This window comes from Mustela lutreola, chromosome 2 (genome assembly GCF_030435805.1).
Source record: "Mustela lutreola isolate mMusLut2 chromosome 2, mMusLut2.pri, whole genome shotgun sequence".
Classification (NCBI taxonomy): Eukaryota; Metazoa; Chordata; class Mammalia; order Carnivora; family Mustelidae; genus Mustela; species Mustela lutreola.
This window is the reverse complement of record NC_081291.1, coordinates 89,557,808-89,581,415: the sequence shown is the minus strand read 5'-3', so window position 1 is coordinate 89,581,415 and position 23,608 is coordinate 89,557,808. Positions and strand designations below refer to the sequence as shown.

Genomic DNA, 23,608 nt, shown 5'->3' with positions numbered 1-23,608 from the left:
CAAACATTCTATCCCAGAAGAAATCCTAAACCAAAGCAAATAGTGAGAAAGAAAAGCTGAAAAAAATTTATAACATATTATTTTAGGCTTTTAAAGAATAATTGTTAGCCTACCCATTAATCATTTTTTCTATCACCTGTTTTAACTCTTGAAAGAAAGGAAATCATTTCATTATACTTACAATAAATGGCATTATAACACAAAAATTTTTAAATCAAAACACCTCAATATAAAACAAATCACATGTTAAACTTCATTTCACTGAAATGACATAAAAGTGTTCAGATAATGAACATACTATTCTAATACACAGTAAAATAATACCAAGTATTGAAATTACATAAAATTAAAAAATGGAAATTTGACGTTTGAAAACAAATGCTGAAAACAATTCCACTGCAAAGGATTCCACAGTATTAATAAAATGTAAAATTAGAATACTGATGTACCAGTATAACAAGTAAATATTATTTGTGAATTAAAAATTAATTTCCATAGCCTTTTTGCATAAAGAAAAATATCATCTTTAGTAATATTCTTCCAATAATCATATCTGACATAGATATAACCTGTATGAAATCTGCAAGAATGAAAACTGATCTTAAACAGCTATCTAATTTTTAAAAATCTCTTAATATAATAAACTACTAAACATTACCACCACTTTCCTCCAGATTTCATCCTATATTAGTTTACTCCCTATAATCTATTTGAACTTATTGGTGGCTCACCATATGTACAAAAGGACAAAAGTAATTAGGTAATATAATGTGAAACATAAAAAGCACAAACTGGAAAACATTATAAATAGATATAACTGAAACATAGTGAGATTCAAAAGAAATTACTTAAAACACATTTTAGCATCATAGACTATTAAAACCAAATAACAAGGTATGATTTCCAAAGAATGGGAATGAATGTGGCAATGATCTCTAGATAGATTAATAGAAATTTTTATGCTCTAATATTGAATACAATTCATGTTTTCATTGTTTATAAAGAAAATGAGTTATTACATTCTGGGGTAGCATTTTCTTATTTTATTTTTCAATCTTACCTGAGAAGTTACCAACAACTCATTTTCAAACTATACAATATACATGTGAAACATACTTAAACACGGTCAACACCTCCTTGGACAGTAATATAGCCACATGCTTCTTCTGTATGGTTGAGCTAAAAATTATTACACTGCTAAAATAAACCAAGTTTCTATTTCTCATCTTTCCCTTGTAAAAATACAGACCATTTTATTCTATGGATGGCTCTTTAGAATGAAAGACATTCATATATCTTTCAACTATTCCAAGATACGCGCATTTGACAAACATATATTTATTTAACCATTAATATATATAGTCATTCTACAGTGTCAATAGCATTCAGAGAATGATGGGTATTTCTTCATGATGTGGGACAGTAACCAAGAAAACAACTGACAATATAATCAGAGTCCTGAGAAGTTATAATTTGTTCTAAATACACACTTCACACTTCGGTCAATTTTACATTTCTTACACTGCAGTGCTTGGATCATAATTTACTTTCTTGATCCAATAGAATATATCCAATAAAATATCTCATCAGCATAACCATCAAAGAAATCAAAAAGGAGAAAAAAGACTACAATGTAAAACTGGTAACACAAATTGTTCATCTGTACAGTAAGACTGCATGAAACCAGACTTCTTCAGCAACCCATAGGCAGAAAAAATGTTTTCCATAGTCTTATTGAAAGGATATACCAGTTCTTTTTCTAGTTATTCTCTACGGAATTGCATAAATATTGAGAAATCTAGAAATAGATATACACATATAAAAATTATTGTCAGTGTATAAGTTACTGCTGCCCTGGGACTGCAATAATTTATGTAACATCTGTTTTCATATTTTTCTAATTTTTTTCCTAATTAACATGCATATTTAATGCATAAATGCTCAGACCACCTCTTTTTTCTGCTGAATGTGCCTCTTTATTTTTGAAGTTGTGCACTCCTAGGGAGAATTCAGCAGAGATGGTAACCAAAATCTTATTGAAAGCACTAATTTTAAAATGTAAACAACAGTACTAAACCAACTTTTAAGAAAAAACTAAAGTCTTAAGAGTTTTCACAATAACCATTCAATCTGCCAACAACAGTCATACATCAACTTAAGGTCCAAATACCAAAAAGAAGGTATAAGCTTCATTCCAATTTTATATTAAACTTCTTGATTTCTTTTTAATTTTTATAAAAGCTGAGAAACCTGCCATTAAATCTATGATTCCTTATCTTTATAAGTTTTGGTAGTATTTTTAAATTGTTATGCCTCAGGCAACTAACATACGGGAAACACATTCCATATGGTAAGCATCAAGAAGTATGTAATCAGCTATATGTTTTTGAATAGTAAACTTCAAATCCTGTACAGATGTGAAAAAAGGGGAAAATTTTTACTCTGATGTGCATTCAAGTACAATCAACTTCCAGAAGCTCTTAATCTGTACTAATTCAAACTACTACTTATCTTTATTTTTAATAGAAAAACTAAAATCAGAAGCCAATCAAACAAATGTTACAATACTACAATACTAAATACTAAAGTACTCCCCAAAAACAATGTTTAATATGCCAACACTGTGACTCCATCTGCACCTCACTTAACAATTAAACACTCTGTATTTTAACTGCCTAGTTTCTATATTTCAATCAGTCATTTATTACTTCTCATCTGTTGTTAAGACTGTTCTAGGCCTTTGCAAACACTGAAATTTTCAACCCTCATAAAACTTATATTTTACTTGGGAAATCAGAAAGTTTCCAATAACAATGCAAATATATAACTGCAAACAGAGATAAATGCTGTTAGAAATATGGAAAGGGGTGAGTCATGAGTTTTTGTAACAAGAGACTTGATTTAGCTCAGAGGGTCAGCAAAGACCTAAAAGAGAGACTATTTAAGATGAGATGTGAAAAGTAAGAGAAATGTTACAGCCTAGGCATAGCAAGTACTAAGGTTCAAAAGCATTAAGGGAAAGGGCACATTCAAAATCAAGAAAGAGAAGCAAGGAGCCAGTCATAGCTAAAGAGAGAATATATGTAAAACAAAATGGGGCACAAGTCACTAAGGCAAAACTACTATAGAGTTTTAAATACAGTATGACAATCAATTATTCATTGAAAATTTATCCAATTTGGCTGACTTATGAAGAGGAGCAAGAAAGGTACAGGGAGAAGTTAGGTGTGAGATGACCGTATCTTAGACTGAAGTGATGGTGGTAAAGAAGGTAAAGGAGATGGAAGAAAGAGATTAATGGGCAATCAGAAGAATTTGGTGAAAGACTAGATTTTGTGGAGGATGAAGCTGGATAGCAATTCCATTCACTGATACAAGAAAATCTAGAAGAAGATCAGTTGTTGGGAGAAATCGCCCAAGTTAGAATAGGACATATAATGCGATTACTCATTGGAGAAGTATCTAGGGCTTCTTCAATGTAAACATCTAGAGCTATAATAGTCTGGATTAAGAACAGTCTGGGCTAGAATCAAATGTAGAATTTATTAGGATATGAATAGGAAAAAAAAGATGCCTACATTGCTTTCCCACCTCCCCGTAAAAAAATCCCACACACATGTTGTATCTTCCTCATTTCTAACTATCATACCATATCAGAACAGAAAGACATATACTTTATAATATGACAAACTCATTTAGCCTATGACTGGTTAGCACCATAGGCATATTTGCCATACATTGGTAAACAATAGTTATCATTTATTATAGTGCCCACCTCCAATCAAAACCACTAAAAATATGCTGAAGCACTCTAAAAATGCGCATCCTCACAATAACATCTTTTTTCCCCCATTGTATTTTCAGTGTTCCAAAATTCATTGTTTATGCTCCATGCAATACGTGCCCTCCCTAATATCCACCACCAGGCTCACCCAACCCCTCCAAAACCTTCAGTTTTTTGTTTTTTTTTTTAAAGATTTTATTTATTTATTTGACAGAGATCACAAGTAGGCAGAGAGGCAGGCAGAAAGACGGGGGGAAGCAGGCTCCCCACAGAGCAGAGAGCCCGATGCGGGGCTCGATGCCAGGACCCTGGGATCATGACCTGAGCCGAAGGCAGAGGCTTTAACCCACTGAGCCACCCAGGTGACCCCTTAATTTGCTTCTCAGAGTCCACAGTTTCTCATGGTTTGTCTCCCTCTCCAATTTCCCCCATCTTACTTCTCCTCTCCATCTCCCAGTGTCCTCCATGTTATTCCTTATGTTCCACAAGTGAAACCATATGATAATTGACTCTCTCTGCCTGACTGATTTCACTCAGCATAATCTCTTCCTATCCCATCCATGCTGATACAAAAGTTGGGTATTCATCCTTTCTGATGGAGGCATTATACTCCATTGTATATATGGACAATATCTTCTTTATTCATTCCTCTATTGAAGGGCATCTTGGTTCTTTCCACAGTTTTTTTTTTTTTTTAAATCTTTTATTTTTTATAAACATATATTTTTATCCCCAGGGGTACAGGTCTGTGAATCACCAGGTTTACACACTTCACAGCACTCACCAAAGCACATACCCTCCCCAATGTCCATAATCCCACCCCCTTCTCCCAAACCCCCTCCCCCCAGCAACCCTCAGTTTGTTTTGTGAGATTAAGAGTCACTTATGGTTTGTCTCCCTCCCAATACCATCTTTGACAACTGTGCTCACTGCTGTTTTGAACACTGAGGTACAGGTGGCCCTTCTTTTCACTACATCTCTATGCAGTTGCAGGGTCATAGGGCAGCTCTATTTTTAATTTTTTGAGGAATCTCCACACCGTTTTGCAAAGTGGCTGCACCAACTTGCATTCCCACCAACAGTGTAAGAGGTTCCCCTTTCTCCACATCCTCTCCAACACTTGTTGTTTACTGTCTTGTTAATTTTGGCCATTCTAACTGGAGTAAGGCGGTATTTCAATATGGTTTTGATTTTAATCTCCCTGATGGCTAATGATGATGAACATTTTTTCATATGTCCACTAGCCATTTGTATGTTTTCTTTGGAAAAGTGTCTGTTCATGTCTTATGCCATTTTTTTTTAAGATTTTGTTTTTATTTACTTGACAGACAGAGATCACAAGTAGGCAGAGAGGCAGGCAGAGAGAGAGAGAGGAGGAAGCAGGATCCCTGCTGAGCAGAGAGCCCTACAGGGGACTCGATCCCAGGACCCTGGGATCATGACCTGAGCCGAAGGCAGAGCCTTAACCCACTGAGCCACCCAGGTTGCCCCTATGCCAATTTTTTGATGTGATTATTTGTTTTGCATGTGTTGAGCTTGAGGAGTTCTTTAATAAATCCTGGATATCAGCCCTTTGTCTGTAGTGTCATTCGTGCATATCTTCTCCCATTCCATGGGTTGCCTCTTTGTTTGTTGACTGTTTCCTTTGCTGTGCAGAAGCTTTTGATCTTGATGAAGTCCCCAAAATTCATTTTCACTTTTGTTTCCTTTGTCTTTGGAGATCTATCTTGAAAGAATGTGCTGTAGCTAATGTCCAAGAGGTTACTGCCTATGTTCTCCTCTAGGATTTTGACAGATTCCTGCCTCACGCTGAGGTCTTTTATCCACTTCGAGTTTATCTTTGTGTATGGTGTAAGAAAATGGTCGAGTAGACAGACTAGTGGAACAGAGTAGAGAGCCCAGATATGGACCCTCAACTCTATGGAAAAATAATCTTCGACAAAGCAGGAAAATATATACAGTGGAAACCTGATAGTCTCTTCAATAAATGGTGCTGGGAAAATTGGACAGCTATGTGTAGAAGAATGAAACCCACCGTACACAAAAACGATCTCTTACACCGTACACAAAAACGATCCTCACACATAATAACCTTAGAATTTAATGATTATTGAGTTTACTTTTCAGATAAGGACACTGGAGTTTAGGGAAGTACCAGAGTTGCTAATAAAACCAGGAAGTGATAGAGGTACATTTCCAACCCAAGCATAACTGAAGCCACAGCATTTTCTTTCCACTAAAAAGGAGGGTAGGAGGATAGTGTCAAGAGTTTGGTTTCAATCCTGGCCCCAGAAGACCACTTAAGCTCTCTTACATTTCCTCACCTGCAATTCCTATATTGCTAAGAAATACTGACATTTTAGGAAACATATAAAGCCTCTCCAACAGCTCACTGGCTTGTGCATCACCATGAATGTGACTTGTTCCTTCACAACAGGAGTTCCAGTTGAGGGAGGACTTAGAGCAGAAACCAAGCCTGACACCAAAAGCTTTGAAAATATCAGAGTATATGGCATGGCAGGTCATCAGGAACAGTACCTCAGCTTGCCCCTGCTCTCCCTCTAATAGAAGAAGAGTAGTTGTCATCAAAAGAGCCAAAAACCAATACCCTAAAAGCTGTAGGTAGAGAGTTCAGCAGTGGTTCTAAAACTTTACAGTGCATAAACATCACCTGAGAAACTTCTTAAAATGGAGATTCCCAAGCAGATCCTCTCAAGGATTCTGATACAGAAGTGGAATAGATCACCCTTCAAGCTTTTTAAAAGATACCTACCTACAATAACCACTTTCCATTCTTCAACCAAAGAATTTTTAAATTATTTGTTGAACCTATATATTACTTCATTTCATTCAATTAAATTGTACCAAACTTGGGGCACCTGGGTGGCTCAATTGGTTAAGTATCCAACTCTTGATTTCAGCTCAGGTCATGATTCAGGGCTGTCAGACTGAGCCCCACATCAGGCTCTGTGCTGGGCACAGAGTCTGATTAAGAGCTGCTCTCTCCCTCTGCCCCTCTCTTCCCACCAAAATAAAAAATAAAATAAAGTGCATCCAACTTAGTATAAATATTTCAGATATTTTTAACAACTACTATCAAGGTCCTTTCCAATGGAAAGAGGGATGATTAAACAAAAGCAGTTTTACCAATACATAAAATTCCTCCATCAGAATTTATTTCTTTAATATAGAGTTGAGTCTTATAATTAAAACAAAGTCATCTAGAAATACATACATCAAAAGACATAGGAATCTTTAAGGGAGATGAATGATTTATAAAGAAAATTTTATCACAAAAGTTAACCTTTGTTCAAAAAAAACCATACTGTTGATTAAAGAATCTTGTAAGTATGTAAGAGGATCTAATACAGTAAGAGCTATTCAAAAAATTATTTAAGAGATTACATATAACCCTATCTAATGACACTAACAGATGCTAACACACACTAGTACCAAAGCAGCATTCAGGAAAAAAAATGTCTACTATATTTCCAGACATTTCAGATCACTTAAAAGATTAGTGTCTATCCTCCTTCTTTCTACATGAAACAGCATTGTCACTATGGAGGCATACATTCCAGTCACTGCCCTGGCAGCTCCCATAAACCTGATCTACTGGCGTACTCAGTCAGGGCTGCCTTAACAAAATTCTAGTGACTTAACGATTCCAGCAAACTCCAAAACTCCAAGCTTTCATCCAAGATTAACTGAATTTAATTTTTTTAATTTTGAAATTTCAAGATAGATATTGTTCTTTCAAGGCTTATCTGTGACGCTAAATAAGGGCAGTTAAAAATTTAAAGTCTAGGGGCGCCTGGGTGGCTCAGTGGGTTAAGCCGCTGCCTTCGGCTCAGGTCATGATCTCAGTCCTGGGATCGAGTCCCACATCGGGCTCTCTGCTCAGCAGGGGGCCTGCTTCCACCTCTCTCTCTCTGCCTGCCTCTCTGCCTGCCTCTCTGCCTACCTGTGATCTCTCTGTCAAATAAATAAATAAAATCTTTAAAAAAAAAAATTTAAAGTCTAATACATAGTATCTGCTTGTATTTTTATGATCAAAGAAAGTACCCACTTAGGTTGTTTTTGATCCTGTGACTTACATTAAGACCATGATAGGGACTAGAAAGCTAAAATAATAAAAGTTGCTTTAAAAAGAACTTCAGTAATAGTAACATCGGCTCTATACTGTGATGCTGATATTTATGTGGTATATCTCATTTAATGCCTTCTCACCTCCACCCTAACCAACCCCCAACAACAACAACAAAAACAGCTAAGAGGGGCCTCAGTACACTAACTTGCTCAAGATCTCATCATTTACAAATGAAAAGGCTGAGATTTGAACCCATGTGATCTGAACCTACAGTCCACATGGTCTTAACCATTATAACATGCTACACTAATTTAAAGGCAATGTTAAAGGTAATTTACCTGACCATTACTCAGGCTATGCATGAACTCCCTTAACTTTATCAACCTTTATGCAGCCAACAATCCCCAAAATACTGACACAGATAAATCTGTCTTTCTGGCTTTTATGTTAAATGAAATGCTTTCATGTTGTCCTAATAATAAACCATATCTTCCTAAATGACTCTTCACCTCAAAATAGTATATAACATTATTTTCTCTCAAAGAGTCATGCTCATTTTCACCAACCATAGTCAGTACCAAGTTAGATTCTATACTACCAGAAGCCTCACGAAGAAGTATCTTTGTGATTTAAAGATTGTATCTTCTACTATTTCTCTCAATGTCAATAAGATAACCTCTCTTCCCTATATCCTGGTTCCATTTAGGATCCATTTAGAATCAAGCTGTAAATACCAAGATCAAATTAGCTTAAAAATAAAAAAACAGGCCAGTCTCAATTACTCTATTTAAATGAACCAAAAGAAGCTGGGTATATTTTGAGACTTGCTTTGGGCACTTGAGGTTTATTCCAATCTTGAAGATCAGTCTAAATGCCCTGAGAAAAGTCAGAAAACTCTAGGAACTGTGTTTTCCCTATAAAAGTTGAGGATTCAACCTGACTCCATGAGATGAAAAATTCCCTTATGCTTTGGTCTTTGTCCATTTCCTGTGGCAGACATAAGGCATGGCCTTTTCAAAGTACACATCCTCCACAGTATAATAAGGAAATAAGCATATTTGTAATTAAAGTACTCCCTTCTTTTAAGTATCTTCCTGTAACTAAAATATGATTTTTGAAGAAATTATTTTAATTAAACAGGCTGAAAGTTTAAGCACTGTCCATAATTTTATTTTGTATTCTTAAATTCTCAGTTCCGGACTAATTAAATTATTCTACATCTCATTAACTACTCCTCCTTATGTTATCCCATTTGTTTCAGAGTTTCTTTTTTTAATCTGTTGCCTTTTTATAGCATTACTTGACTGTCACCTTTTATCCAATGAATACTGTAATTTATCTTGTTCAAACTATGCAAAAAGAAAAACTCAAACCATATTTGATTGTACTGGAGGAGTCTATGAAAGTAGTCACTGTCTCAAGTTATTCTAGAATTCTGAGGAAGCTTTAGTTCTCAGAAAACAGAAGTGGACAAAACTAATTATAACCAGAAAGAAAACAGATAATAAGTTAGCGCTACCAAGGACTCAATTATTGAAGATACATTTTTTTTCTACTCTCTGGCTCATGACTTTCCCATCACTTACTTTACTATCAAACTACTGTTCCTTTATTGATCTCACTGCCTCTTAGCTCCTTCTCAAAAAAGAAATAAAGGAAATCTAAACTGGTTAATGTTGCTGATCATTAGCAGCACAGAAAAATGGCTGAATCAATTATCAGGCAAACAGTAAGTATTACAGAAAGTTCAATGAGGTACAGAGTGCTTGCAGAGAAACTAGCATAGTAGCTTTAGAAAGGGACAACTGAGATACAAAAGAAAAAATGGTAGAACCTAGACATAGAAATGAAAGAAGAGAAACAAATTTAGTGCATTTTCTAGGTTTCTAAGTTAAGAGTTAGGCAGAATATTTGTGCTACCAGAGGACTAAAAAAAAATGTGGAAGGAAAAGGGCGAAGAAAAAGTTAAGAAAAAACGTTAAGAGAAAAAGCACATATTATATCACTTCATATATATGGCTACCTCAATATCCTGTGCTCCAAAAAAGTATGTTGAGGATAAAAGAAAAAAATGAATAAAGGATCTCAATTTTATTTTTGCTAACTTCTATCAAAATAATTTGAATTTAATTTGCTTACTAAAATGAAGTTTCTAAACTCACAACTAATTCCACAACTACTTGAGACTCCTTTTATTTTTAAAGTTTCCTTGGTTCTAAACAACACTGCTGGAAGCCTTAAGTTTTGCCAATTGAGTATTCTCTTCTAAAAGCTGCCAAATTGTGGTCTCCATGATTCACCTAATAACTCACTTTGAGGTACCAACAGGTACAAATAATCCAGCCGAATTTTAAAGTTATTTGTTTAGCAGGTATGAAACTAACACCCCAACAATATAAATTCAAGAAAATCTCACATGTATTAGTGCTTTCAGTCTCCTAACTTAATAAAACAGCAGTAAATTTATTTACATTACTAATGTCATTTGTTTTTGCTCTTTAGGATAACTTTTTAAATGTATTCTTCAAAACACTTTAAAAATATTTAAAGACTCTAAACAAAGTTATTACTGTGGTCATATGGCAATAAAATGTATAAAACTAAGAATATTCAAAATCCCATTAAGAAAAATGCTCTATGGAGTTAGGAAATTTTAAGTTGGTGAAATGCAAAGAGGAAATCATAACTATGGTAAACACAGTATACCAAAACTTTTAGTTTTATAACCCAGATGAGTTACAAAGCTATTCCAAAAAATTACTGTTTTCTATTTTGTATACTGGAAATTCAGCAAGGATTCTGAAGGTCTTGGCTATTACTCTCCAAGGGCAAAAACCCAAATAAGGTACCCAAATCTTATAACATTAAAAGCAAAAATTCCCCAGAGGCAATCCTATAAGAAATGATGCTCAAAGTCTTTTATGTATGTTTTTATAGTGACTTCTCTCATCTAAGCTAAAAGAAAGGAGATATGACAGTACACACATGTTAACTACTATGCTTCTACAATGACAGATTTCAAAAAGGCTGGAACCCGGTTAAGGACTTCCTTTCCAGCCCTCTATACTAGCCTGTTCCTTGTATAAGTGACTTGAGCACCAAGCCACCTCCCAGAGCAGTTATGCTGGAAGGAAAAAAATCCACTAAAGACTAGGTTACCTAATCTAAAATTGTTGCTGCTTTTAAAATATGATGGCATAATCTCTCTCTGTCAAATAAATAAATAAAAACATTTAAAAATTAAAATAAATAAATAAATAAATAAAAATAAAATATAATGGCATACATATGTACCAAATACCATCTTTCACAAAAAAATTCAGAAATGACCTTATCTAAAGACCATCAATACGTTAAATTTCCTTTAAATTTATTTTACTTATTTTTAATTATTTTACTGATTTTATACTTATTTTAAATTAATTTTTATTATAAACTACTTTACTGAGCAATGCCTAATGATACTAATTTCTCAGCCCACAATACTGGGGTGGGAGTGAAGGTGGGAGGAGAAAGTCCTAAAAGACTCTTCTCAGTCAGAACATGTTCATTTTTTTTTTTTTAAGATTTTATTTATTTGACAGAGAGAGACACAGCAGGAGAGGGAAGAAAAGCAAGGGGAGTGGGAGAGGGAGAAACAGGCTTCCTGCTGAGCGGAGAGCCTGATGCAGGGCTTGATCCCAGGACCCTGGGATCATGACCTGAGCCAAAGACAGACGCTTAACAACTGATCCACCCAGATGCCCCAGAACATGTTTAAAATGAGACAGAAGTTTCAGATTAAGCCACTTCTTCTGGCTCTTAAAACAAAGGAATAATGTTGACCAAAAAACAGAGCTCACCTGGTAATAAGATTTGACCAGGTATATATTATGTTATGTATAAGTTGCTATTAGAAAATAGATTAATAGATCATTTTCTCAAGTATGAGAATTAAAAAAAAAAAAAGCTAAGTTCAAAAAATACTGTAGTGTATTTTCTTGGACTAGAATTACTCTAATTTGACCCTCAGTAGCCTACTTGCTTTGAGCTGTATTTAAACAAGATTTGGTGCCTAAAAACCACTTAACGTAAGTTTATTAATTTCCTAAGAGCCCTATTTTCAGGTCAACTTAGTCTTAGATTTCCACATACCCAAAATAGCCATCTTTAGAATGGTACAGTTTTCTTCCAGACTAATTATTTCTTCAAACAAAAAGCTCTCATTAGAGCAAAAACTCTGCAAAGCAGCAGAGTTTCATTTCCTAATGGACTGGCCTTCCCAGCTTCACAGAGTTAACAGTATCAAGGTCATGGTTCAGGATGGTATATAATAAGATCCTGAACTCACCCCTTTCACGAACACAACAATTTACAACTATATTTGAAATAATTCCCTCTAAAGGGTCCCTAGACACTGGATGAAAAAAGCCTCCACAATAAGAGAAAACACCAAGATGGGCAGGAAGCAACAGAGATAAAATCTCACTAAGTATAAACCACACCCCAGGTGTGGTGCTCCATGAACAAGAGGAATCTCAGAGGTATGGAAATTTTCCTTGAGGAAGGAAAGATTCAAGGAAAGATTCATCATTCACCACAACCCTAATATCCTGCACAGGAGAGACAAGACTTCAAAACGCTGGGCTTTGAAATCCAGCAGGAAGTACATCAGGAAAACTACAGGGAAAGGAAAACCCACTTTTAAAGGGCTCACACACAGACTCATTCAATCCAGAAACCAATACAAAACATCAAATTTAAAAGTTCACAAAACACAAGTAAAGGAGATCTACTTACCAATCTTGGAACAAGTGCCAGAAAGGCAGGAGGCAGTTGGGCATCACTCTAGACATTTTTGCTAGTTCTTCAACCATGTTGATCCCAGGCTGGAGAGTGCCATGTGGGAATCCTCCCTCAAGACTACTAATGCCGGAGGAATGCCCCATGACACTTCCACACAACCCAGCACCTCAGCCAGACCTTGCAGCTGACAGGACAATAACTTTGCCTCACACTGTGCCCGCAGCATTTGCACCCTGCCACAATAGGAGGGTACACAAAGCCCACACAGGAAATACTTCTGGAGCACCAGGTTCTAGTGGCCAGGAGGGACCAAATTTCTGGGTCCCACACAACTACTCCTATACCAGACTGCTCCTTCAAAACCAAGAGAGGTAGCTGAACTACATAAATCACAGAAACAAACACAGACTACTGGGCAAAAAGAGAAGGATATATATTCCAAACAAAAGAACAAGACAAAACCTCAGAAAAACAAAATGGACAGGCAACAAATCCAATAAAGAATTAAAACTAATGGTCATAAAGATGTTTTCCAAACTCATGAGAGGATGAACACAGTAAGAACGTCAACAAAAAAAATAGAAAAGATAACTATACCAAGACACATTATAATTAAAATGTCAGTAATTAAAGATTATTTTTTTTAAGATTTATGTATTTATTTGAGAGACAGAGCAAGTGAGCAGGAGGAGGTGGAGAGGGAGAGAGAATCTCAAGCAGACTCCTGCCGTACACAGGGGTTAATCCCATGACTGTGAAGTCATGATCTGAGCTGAAATCAAGAATTGGATGCTTAACTGCCTAGACCACCCAGGCACCTCAAAGATAAAGGCAATCTTAAAAGCAACAGGGAAAAGCAATCTGTTTCATATAAGGGAACACCCACAAGATTATCAGCTGTTTTTTAAGCAGAAACTCTGGAGGTCAGAAGAGAGTTGGCATGATATATTTAAAGTGCTGAAAAGGAAAAAACTTACTACCAAGGATACTCTACCCACCAAAGTTATCATTCAGAACTGAACTGAACTGAACCTTCAGAACTAAAGGTTCTGACAAGAAAAATCTGTAAGAGTTCATCAACACTAAAATGGCTTTACAAAAAATATTCAAAGTACCTCATTAGGCATAAAAGGAAAGGTCATAACTAAAAATAGAAAAACATATGGAAGAAGAAAAACTCACTCATACAGGCAAACACATTGAAAAGGCAGTGAGTGGATCAACCACTTATAAAGCTAGTGTGAGAATGAAGAGAAAAAGTAGCAAAATCATCTAAATCTACAATAATTAGTTAAGGGATAAAAAAATGTAAAATATGACTTCAAAAATAAAACATGGTGGCAGAAAATAATAAATTTCAGAACAAATTATTCTGAATAATAAATTATTCAGATAATAAATAAATTTCAGAATGCGTTAGAATTTATAGGACCACTAATTTAAAATAGACTTAAAATAGACTGCTACATATATGGGTTGTTATATATGAACCTCATGGCAACTACAAACCAAAAAACTGTAACAGATAAACAAAAAATTAAGAGAAAAGAATCCAAATATACACCAAAAAAAGTCAACAAATCCCAAGAAAAGAAAGCAAAAGAAAAAAAAAGGAACAGAGAAAAGAACTCAAGACCAACCAGAAAACCATTAATGAAAGGGATATAAACACATATCAACAATTGTTTTCAATGTAAATGGACAAAATGTTCAACCGAAAGACACAGATGATTAAATGGGTTAAAAAAATAATAATAATAAGACCTGAAGCACCTGGGTGGCTCAATGGGTTAAGGCCTCTGCTTTCAGCTCAGGTCATAATTCCAGGGTCCTGAGATGGAGCCCCACATCAGGCTCTCTGCTCAGCAGGGAGCCTGCTTCCACCTCTCTCTCTCTGCCTGCCTCTCTGCCTACTTGTGATCTCTGCCTGTCAAACAAATGTATAAAGTCTTAAAAAAAAAAAAAAAAAAAAAAGACCTATCAATGTACTCCCTACAAGAATCTCACTTTGGATCTGAAAATATAGACTGAAAGTGAAGGGATGGAAAAGATATTCCAAGCAAATGGAAATGGAAAGAAGCTAGGACAGCAATACTTAAAATCAGACAAAATGGTGGGAGCAATATTTATATCAGACACAATGAACTTTAAAACAAAGGCTGTAACAGCAGACAAAGCAGATTACATAATGATAAAGGGATCAATCCAATAAGAAAATAGATATAACACATGTAAATATTTATGCAACAGTCACAGGAGCACCTACATATAAACAAATATGAATAGACAAAAACAGAGAAACTGACAGTAATACAGTAACAGTAGAGGACTGTATCAGTTCACATACATCAATGAATACATCATCCAGACAAAAAATTAATAAGAAACATTGACCCTGAACAACACATTAGACCAGTTATACTAAACAGATATATACAGAACATTCCATCCAAAATCAGCAGAATATACATTCTTCTCAAGACATATGGAACATTTTCCCGAATATTATCATATTAGGTCACAAAACAAGCCATAAAACAAATACCAAATTTAATTTAAAAGAAAACTGGTATCATACCAAGCATCTTTTCTGGCCACAATGATATGAAACTAGAAATCAACTACAGGAAGAAAACTGGGGGAGGGGGGAAGGACCCACAATACATGGAGACTAAACAATCAATGGGTCAAGAAATAATCAAAAAGATTAAAAAAAAAAAATCTTAAGACAAATTAAAATGGAAACACACTACTCCAAAATCAACAGGACACAATAAAAATAATTTTAAGAGAGAAGTTTCTAACAATACAAGCCCATTTCAAAAAAAAAAGGAACAAAGTCCAAAGTTAGTAGAAGGAAAGAAATAATAAAGACCAGAATGGAAATAAATAAAATAGAGACTAAAGGATGGAGATTTAAAAAAGGTAAAAGGTTACTTGGGTGACTCAGTTGGTTAAGCAGCTGCCTTTGGCTTAGGTCATGATCCCGGGTTCTGGGATTAAGTCCCCCACATCGGGCTCCCAGCTCAGCAGAGAGCCTGCTTCTCCCTCTCCCTTTGCCTGCTGCTCTACCTGTGCTGTCTCTGTATCTCTCTGTCAAATAAATAAATAAAAATCTTAAAAAAAAAAAAAAAGGTAAAAAAGATTAATGAAACTAAAAGTTGGTTCTTTGAAAATATAAAATTAATAAACTTTCAGAAAGACTCATTTTTAAAAAAAGGAAATAGGACCCAAATAAGTAAAATCAAGAAATGAAAGGGAGAAATTACAGCCAACAGCACAGAAATATAAGGGATATTACTATGAAAAATTATACAATTATTTACTAGTAAGAAGACTGGATAAATAATCAAAAAACACATAACAGGGCGCTTGGGTGGCTCAGTGGGTTAAAGCCTCTGCTTTCGTCTCAGGTCATGATCCCAGGGTCCTGGGATCGAGCCCCGCATCGGGCTCTCTGCTCAGGAGGGAGCCTGCTTCCCCCTCTCTCTCTGCCTGCCTCTCTCCTCTCTCTCTGCCTACTTGTGATCTCTGTCTGTCAAATAAATAAACAGAATCTTAAAAAAAAAAAATAAAAAACACCCAATAAACCAATGTCCAGGACCAGACAACTTCACAGTTGAATTTTCCCATTTATATAAAGAGTTAATATCTGTCCCAAACTATCCCAAAAAAATTGAAGAGAAAGGAATTCTTTCAAGCTTATTTTACAAGGCCAGCATTACCATGACTTAAACCAGACAGACACACTACAAAAAAAAAAAAAAAAAAAAAAAAAAAAATTTGCGGCCACTATCTCTGATAAACACAGATGCAAAAATCCTCAACAAAATAATAGCAAGAAAAATTTGACAATACAATTAAAGGATCATACACCATGATCAAATGGGATGTAGTGCAGAGATCTAAGAATGGTTTAATACCTACAAATCAATCAACATGATATACCACATTAACAAAAGGAAGAATATACGATCATCTCAAAAGATGCAGAAAAAGTATTTCTCCTAATTTAACCTACAAGTATGATAAAAATCTCTCAACAAACTGGGTACAGAGGGACTGTACCTCAACATCATAAAGGCCACATGTAACAAGGTCACAGCTAACATCTTACTCAATGGTGAAAAACTGAAAGCTTTTCCTGTAAGATCAATAACAAGACAAGGACTCCCACTTTCACCACTTTTATTCAACACAGTATTGGAAGTACTAAACACAGCAATTAGACAAGAAAGAAAATAAATTAAAAGCATACAAACTGGAAAGGAAAAGGTGAAACTTACTGTCCCCTGATGACATACTATAAATAGAAATCCCTAAAACCTCTACCCAAAGACTGTTGGGAGTAATTCAGTAAAGTTGCAGGATACAAAATGAATGTAACAAAGATCTGTTATATCTCTATACACAAATAACAAACTACAAGAGAAATTAAGAAAACAGTCCTCTTTCCAATTGTATTAAAAAGAATAAAATGCATAGGAATAAATTTAACCAAGGAAGTGAAAGACCTGTATACTGAAAACTATACGTCAATGATGAAAATTATTGAAGACACACAAATAATTGGAAAGATACAGCATGCTTATGGACTAGAAGAATTCGTATTGTTCAAGTGTCCATACTATCCAAAGCAATCTACAGATTCGATGCAAATCATATCAAAATTACATTAACATTTTTTGCAAAAAGAAAAATAATCCTAAAATTTGTAGGGAACCACAAAAGACCCCAAATAGCTAAAATGTTCTTAAGAAAAAGAGAACAAAGCTGGAAATAGCCTCCTAAATTTTAAACTATACTACAAAGTTTTAGTAATCAAAACAGTATAGTACTGGCATAGGAACAGAAACACAGCTCAATGAAACAGAATAGAGAGCCAAAATATAACCCCATGCTTATATGGTCAATTAGTCTATGACAAAGGACACAAGAAATACACTGTGGGGAAAAGACAGTCTCTTCAAAAAACAGTACTGGTAAAACTGGAAAGCTACATGCAAACGAATAAAACTGGACCACTTTGTCACCATATACAAAATTCAACTCAAAATGGATTAAAGACATGAGACCTGTAACCATAAAACTAGAAGAAAACATAAGCGGTAAGCTCATTGACATTCATCTTAGCAATAATTTTGATCTGTTCTCTCAAGCAAGAACAACAAAAGCAAAAATAAACAAATGGAATCATCAAACTAAAAAACATTTATACAGTAAAGAAAACCATCAACAAAATGAAGAGGCAATATTCTCGATGGGAGAAGACATCTGCAAGTAATACATCCAATAAGGGATTAACAACCAAAATATATAAAGTCTGAAAATCCAGTATCAAGAAACAAACATTCCAATTTAAAAATGTAGGGAGGACTAGAATACATAGTTTTTTCAAAGACAGACAGATGGCCAAAAAGTATTAAAAAAGATGCTCAATGTGACTATCCATGAGAGAAATGTAAATCAAGACCACAATGAGATATCATCTCACACCTGTCAGAATGGCTAATATCAAGAAGAGAAGTAACAAGTGTTGGTAAGGATATGGAGAAAAAAGAACCCTTGGGCACCACTGGCAGAAATGTAAAGTTGTGCTGTGCTACCACTATAGAAAACAATATGGAGGTTCCTCAAAAAATTAAAAATAGAAGACTACCATACAATCCAGCAATTCTCCTAGATTCACCCAAAGAAAATGCAAATACTAATTTGAAAAGACATATGCAGCCCTATATTCATAGCAGCATTATTTACAATATATAAGATATGGAAGCAACCTACATGTGGAATGATAGATGAATGGATAAAGAAGATGTAGTATGCGCGCGCGCACACACACACACAAGCACAAAATGCAAAAATAAACAAAAAAAAGAAAAGAAAAGAAAGAAAGAAATCTTATCATTTGCAATGACCTCTAGGGTATTATGCTAAGTGAAATAAATCAAATGGAGAAAGAAAAACACCATATGACTTCGTGTGTATGTGGAAAATTAAAAAAATTTTTAAAAAAGGGAACCAACAAAACAAAACAGAAACTGATTCAGGTACAGAAAACAAACTGATGGTTGCCAGAGTTGGGAGTGTGTGGGGTGATGAACAAAATAGGTCCCAGGACCCTGAGATTATGACCTGAGACGAAGGCAGAGGCTTTAACCCACTGAGCCACCAGGCTCTCTGCTCTGCAGGGAGGCTGCTTCCTCCTCTCTCCCTACCTACTTGTGATCTCTGTCAAATAAATAAAATCTTTAAAAAAAAAAAAAAAAAGGTGAAGAGAAGGTACAATCTTTTGATTATAAAATAAAGACATAGGAATGTAAATATACAGCATAGGGAATATAATTACTAACATTGTAACAATTTTGTATGGTGACACATGGCAACTATACTTACTCTGATGACCATTTTATAATGTATGTAAATATGAAGTCACTACATTGTACACCTGAAATTAATAACACAGTATGTCAATTATTCTTCAATAAAAAACAACAATCATCTCAGTAGTGCTTTGCATTAACGAGTGACCCACTAACTTGATTTTTTAAAGGAGTCAAGCTTAGGGCACCAGGGTTTCTCAGTCAGTTGAATGTGCTGGACTCCCGATTTCAGTTCAGATTGTGACCTCGGGGTCCTGTGATCAAACATTGCATTCATTACAGACTGCTTGTTCCACTCCCTCAGCTCCTCCTCTCTCTCAAATAAATAAATAAAATCTTTGGGCGGGGGGGTGAGGGGAGAAGAGGCAAGGTCTTAAACCACAACAATAATAACAGAATACTAAATACTTTTATAAAACACACAACAACCAATCTTATAGCACTCTAAGGACCATGTATATCAGAAAATCCTAGAACTTTTTGGGAATTTGAGTTTCAGCAAAACTCGATTATAAGTAGTACACTGAATTACATTACAAAAATATCAAGTTTACCTGACATTTTTACTAACAAGAATTCTCAACAGAACTTCTGATTTTTAGAACTTAAAAGTACCATTTTAATCATCCCACAAAGTTTAAATTATATCCAGAAAAGTTTGTTTGGGCAAGAAAACAGGACCAAATATATTCAAAAAGGAAAAAGGATTATCTTTAGTAACCAGAATACTTGACTGTGTAAGAAAACAAAATTCCCCATATGCAATGGTTCACTTCATTAAAGATTAAAGATCAGAAAAGTGTGCCTCAGGAGCCTGGGTGACTCAGTCATTAATCATCTATCTGCCTTTGGCTCAGGTCATAATCCTAGAGTTCTGGGGTTGAGTCCCGCATTGGGCTCCCTGCTCAGTGGGGAGCTTACTTCTCCCTCTCCCATTCCCCCTGCTTGTATTCCCTCTCTCACTGTATCTCTCTCTGTCAAATAAATAAATAAAATCTTAAAGAAAAAAAAAAGTGTGCTTCATTTTAGGGAAGTATAAGAGTAAATATTAAATGTATATATTAATATGTGTAATTGTGACAAACAAATCTTGTGAGGTTTTTGTGAGTTAACAAGCAAAACAAAAAAAGGGCTTGATTAATTTCCAATAATGCAATACAGAAATTATATTTATTCTTTGTGAAATAATAGATGTTTTCATGATACTGAATAGACCTTTTCACACAAAGATGGAGGTCATTCACCAAATTATTGTGATACTGTATTATAATCTGAAAAACTGATAAGTCATAGAAGCTGGCTCTATAGTTCTAGGAAAATTTACCTTCTAAACTCTCATCTAAACTGTGACAGACTAGAACACAAGAAAAATAGGTATCTTATCTCATCACTACTCTACTGCCCACCTTCCTGCCCTTTTCACCATAAAGTCAGTCATAAACTCTTTAATAAGTCTAATCCTCAAATGTTCTTACTTTATTAACTCTTACTCAAATCTTTAGTTATCTATGATATGTGGAACATGAGAATATTATAATTAATGTAATGTAAGATAAGGGACTAATAGAGCATTTTAATAAGGAAAGCTTTGATTAGTGCTTATTAATTTGTATGGAAATTTTTAAGAGATTATTTATTTATTTATTTATTTTTGAGAGAGAGAGAGAGAACAAGGAGGGTGAGGTGGTGGGACAGAAGGAGAAGCAGACTCCTCACTGAGCAGGGTGCCCCACGAAGGTGGGGCTCAATCCCCAGACCCTGAGATCATGACCTGAGCTGAAATCAAGTGCAGATGCTTAACCAACTGGAGACGTTTACATAATTTCTGTAATATACAAATGCAGAAGGAATAATTAGCCTAAGAAATATTTAAATTTAATATAATTAAATATGAGAGAATATCCCTCAGAAAAGTTAAACATAGCCCTTTACAGTAAGTAAACCTTAATAAGGGTTCAGAACTCACACATTTAAAAAAATCTTTTTCTTGAAAACAACAAAATATAACCCAGGGGCGCCGGAGTGTCTAAGTCTTTAACCATCTGCCTTCTGCTCAGGTCATGATCCCAGGGTCCTAGGATTGAGCCCAACATCGGGTTCCCTGCTCAGCAGGAAGCCTGTCTCTTCCTCTCCTACTCCCCCTGCTGTGTTCCGTCTCTCATTGTGTCTCTCTCTATCAAATAACTAAATAAAAATCTTTAAGGAAAAAAAAAATAACCCAAAACTAGTAAATCATACCAGGGCCCACAAAGAAGGATCCCAATACAAACCAATAGCTTCAGATAATAAAGGAGATCCCAACTCCAGCTATGCTACACAACATAGTAAGAAAGAAGAAAGAGGGTAAAAATGAGAAGAAATGACAATCAAATTCCCCCCAAGAGTTAATTCAATTCTATGGAAGAGAATAATTATCCATGCAAAAGCTGCTGAAGTTATTAGATTAAAATTAGGTATTTTCCAGAATGTCTTTTGGGAATATAATATATAGATAATATACAAGAGAAGAGAAGTGATCTAAATAGGCAACTATTTACTCAGAAAGTAATACTTTGAAAAAAATTATTTGCAAAAAATTTAGAAGAGTATTATTAGACTGAGGTAATTATAACCCATTAATTATAATTTAAAATATTTTCTCAATAACATTTAGTGTGTGCTACAAAAATCCCATGTATGCTAGCTGCTAAAAATGGAACACAAATTTAATCCCTTTTGAAGCTTTAGATAATGACCTATGGTTACTTGTAACATCTCTCCAACATGATCTACACTTTTACTTGGAACTCTATATAATTTGAAATCACATTATCAATCTTTCTACATCTAACTATATATTTTTTATATTTAAAACCTGCAGTTATCAAAGACTATGAAGGAAAAGAACTAAGATTGCTCATTCTCTCTCTCTCTCTCTCACACATACATACACACACACACACACACACTCTACAGAGTACATTTGCAAATTCATAGTTGAGCCCCTCAGTCCCCAATTCAGTTTCATTCCTACTGACTTCTCAAGAGCTACAATCAGTATATAGCCTACAGGATTCAGACCAAACTACTTCTGCAATTAAAATACCCTTTTTTAGTTGCTGGTTTTGGGTCATATTATCAGAGTGGGCCAATATCTCTAAGTGTACTCTAAAAGGTCTCCAATATATCCTATTTCTTTCCTATATCAGAATCAACCAGTCACAACTCATTATTCTTAGCAAAACAAAGGTCAATTTACTTAAAGAATCATTTCGCAGCTGCCAAAAATGAGAGAATTTTGCCAGGTCCCTACCCAGCCCTGCAGCCTTCAGTGGCATTCCCATTTATCCCTCACCATTTGCCTTACCAGCATTTTGCCTCCTTAGACCTCAGTATCATCCAAAAATCTGGAGCAAATTACTCACCCCATGCTTCCAGAGGATTCCCACTGTTTATATAGGTCACTTCATATACAGGCCTACTCATCATACTTTCTCATTTCCTATCCTGATTCGTTTCCTAATCCAGAATGGGTTTTTTCAAATTATCATTCATATCATATTTTACAAATGTTTTCAAAGTCTAGCAAAATACAGTACTACCAACTTTTCAAAAACTCTTCCCATTTCTCTTCAGCATTATCTTTACAAAAGTACAAAAGTCCCTTTTTATATAATTCTTGTCATTTTTGAAATACTGAAATTGTTCTCTCAATGGTCCAAATGTAATGTCCTTTCCAAAGTCATTATACTCCTTGATTTCTCTATAGCCCTAATAACCAGGATCTCTTTCCTAAAATTCTCTCTTAACCTTGTTTCTGTCAATTTTTGCCCAACAACAAACCCATTAGTTTCTGACCCTTTTTCTGTTACTGCAATCTAATTAACATATAGGGTTTCTTTGGCTGATTCCCTTCTCATTTCATTTTTTTTTCTTTAGTCTCTTTTTATTTGCTTTTGGCTTTTTTTTCTTCCGTAATGTCTCATTTAATTTTCCTTCCTTCGGCTATCATCTTCTGTCCTCATGTCTCTAGTCCAGATCCTGGATTCCAAAACCTACACCATGCTTGCATTTACGTTAACAGACAAAGGTAGACACACATTGCCAGTAGGTTGGATGCTGCCTCAAATGACTACTCTGGACAGTCACTGTAGTATCAGATGAAGCTAGCACTATAGAAGAAACCATCTCTAATCATTCCTTACTTTTCTCCATCTGATAGTCCACATCAGCACCTTCTGTGTACTTTGTCACAGAACTCATTATGTTTCTCCAAAACTTTACTACTCTACCTTCATCACTTTCTAAGGAAATCTTAATGTCTTCAATAATTTTGTTTTGTACTTTCAGATCAACATTGTTGCTATACTTGACTGAATAATATTGCAGTTTCTATCAAATTTGTCTCTCTTTATTCTCCAGTTTCATACCTTAATATAATCACTCAATACCTCTTAACAAAGCTGCTAGCTTCCTAACTTGCCTGCCTGCTGCAGTCCCTTCACTTTCATTTCTCAAACTTACTATGTACTACAAAAAGAAATCTGATTATCTCATCTAATGACCACACAAATTCCTTATTCTTGC

The 23,608-nt window shown here is 35.0% G+C and overlaps 1 protein-coding gene across 8 annotated transcripts in view; it reads right to left on the bottom strand.

The window, feature by feature from the left end:
• TBC1D5 (TBC1 domain family member 5) overlaps positions 1 to 23,608 on the bottom strand; it is a 564,199-nt gene that overhangs the window by 419,288 nt on the left and 121,303 nt on the right. The gene's annotated exons all lie outside the window — the stretch shown is intronic.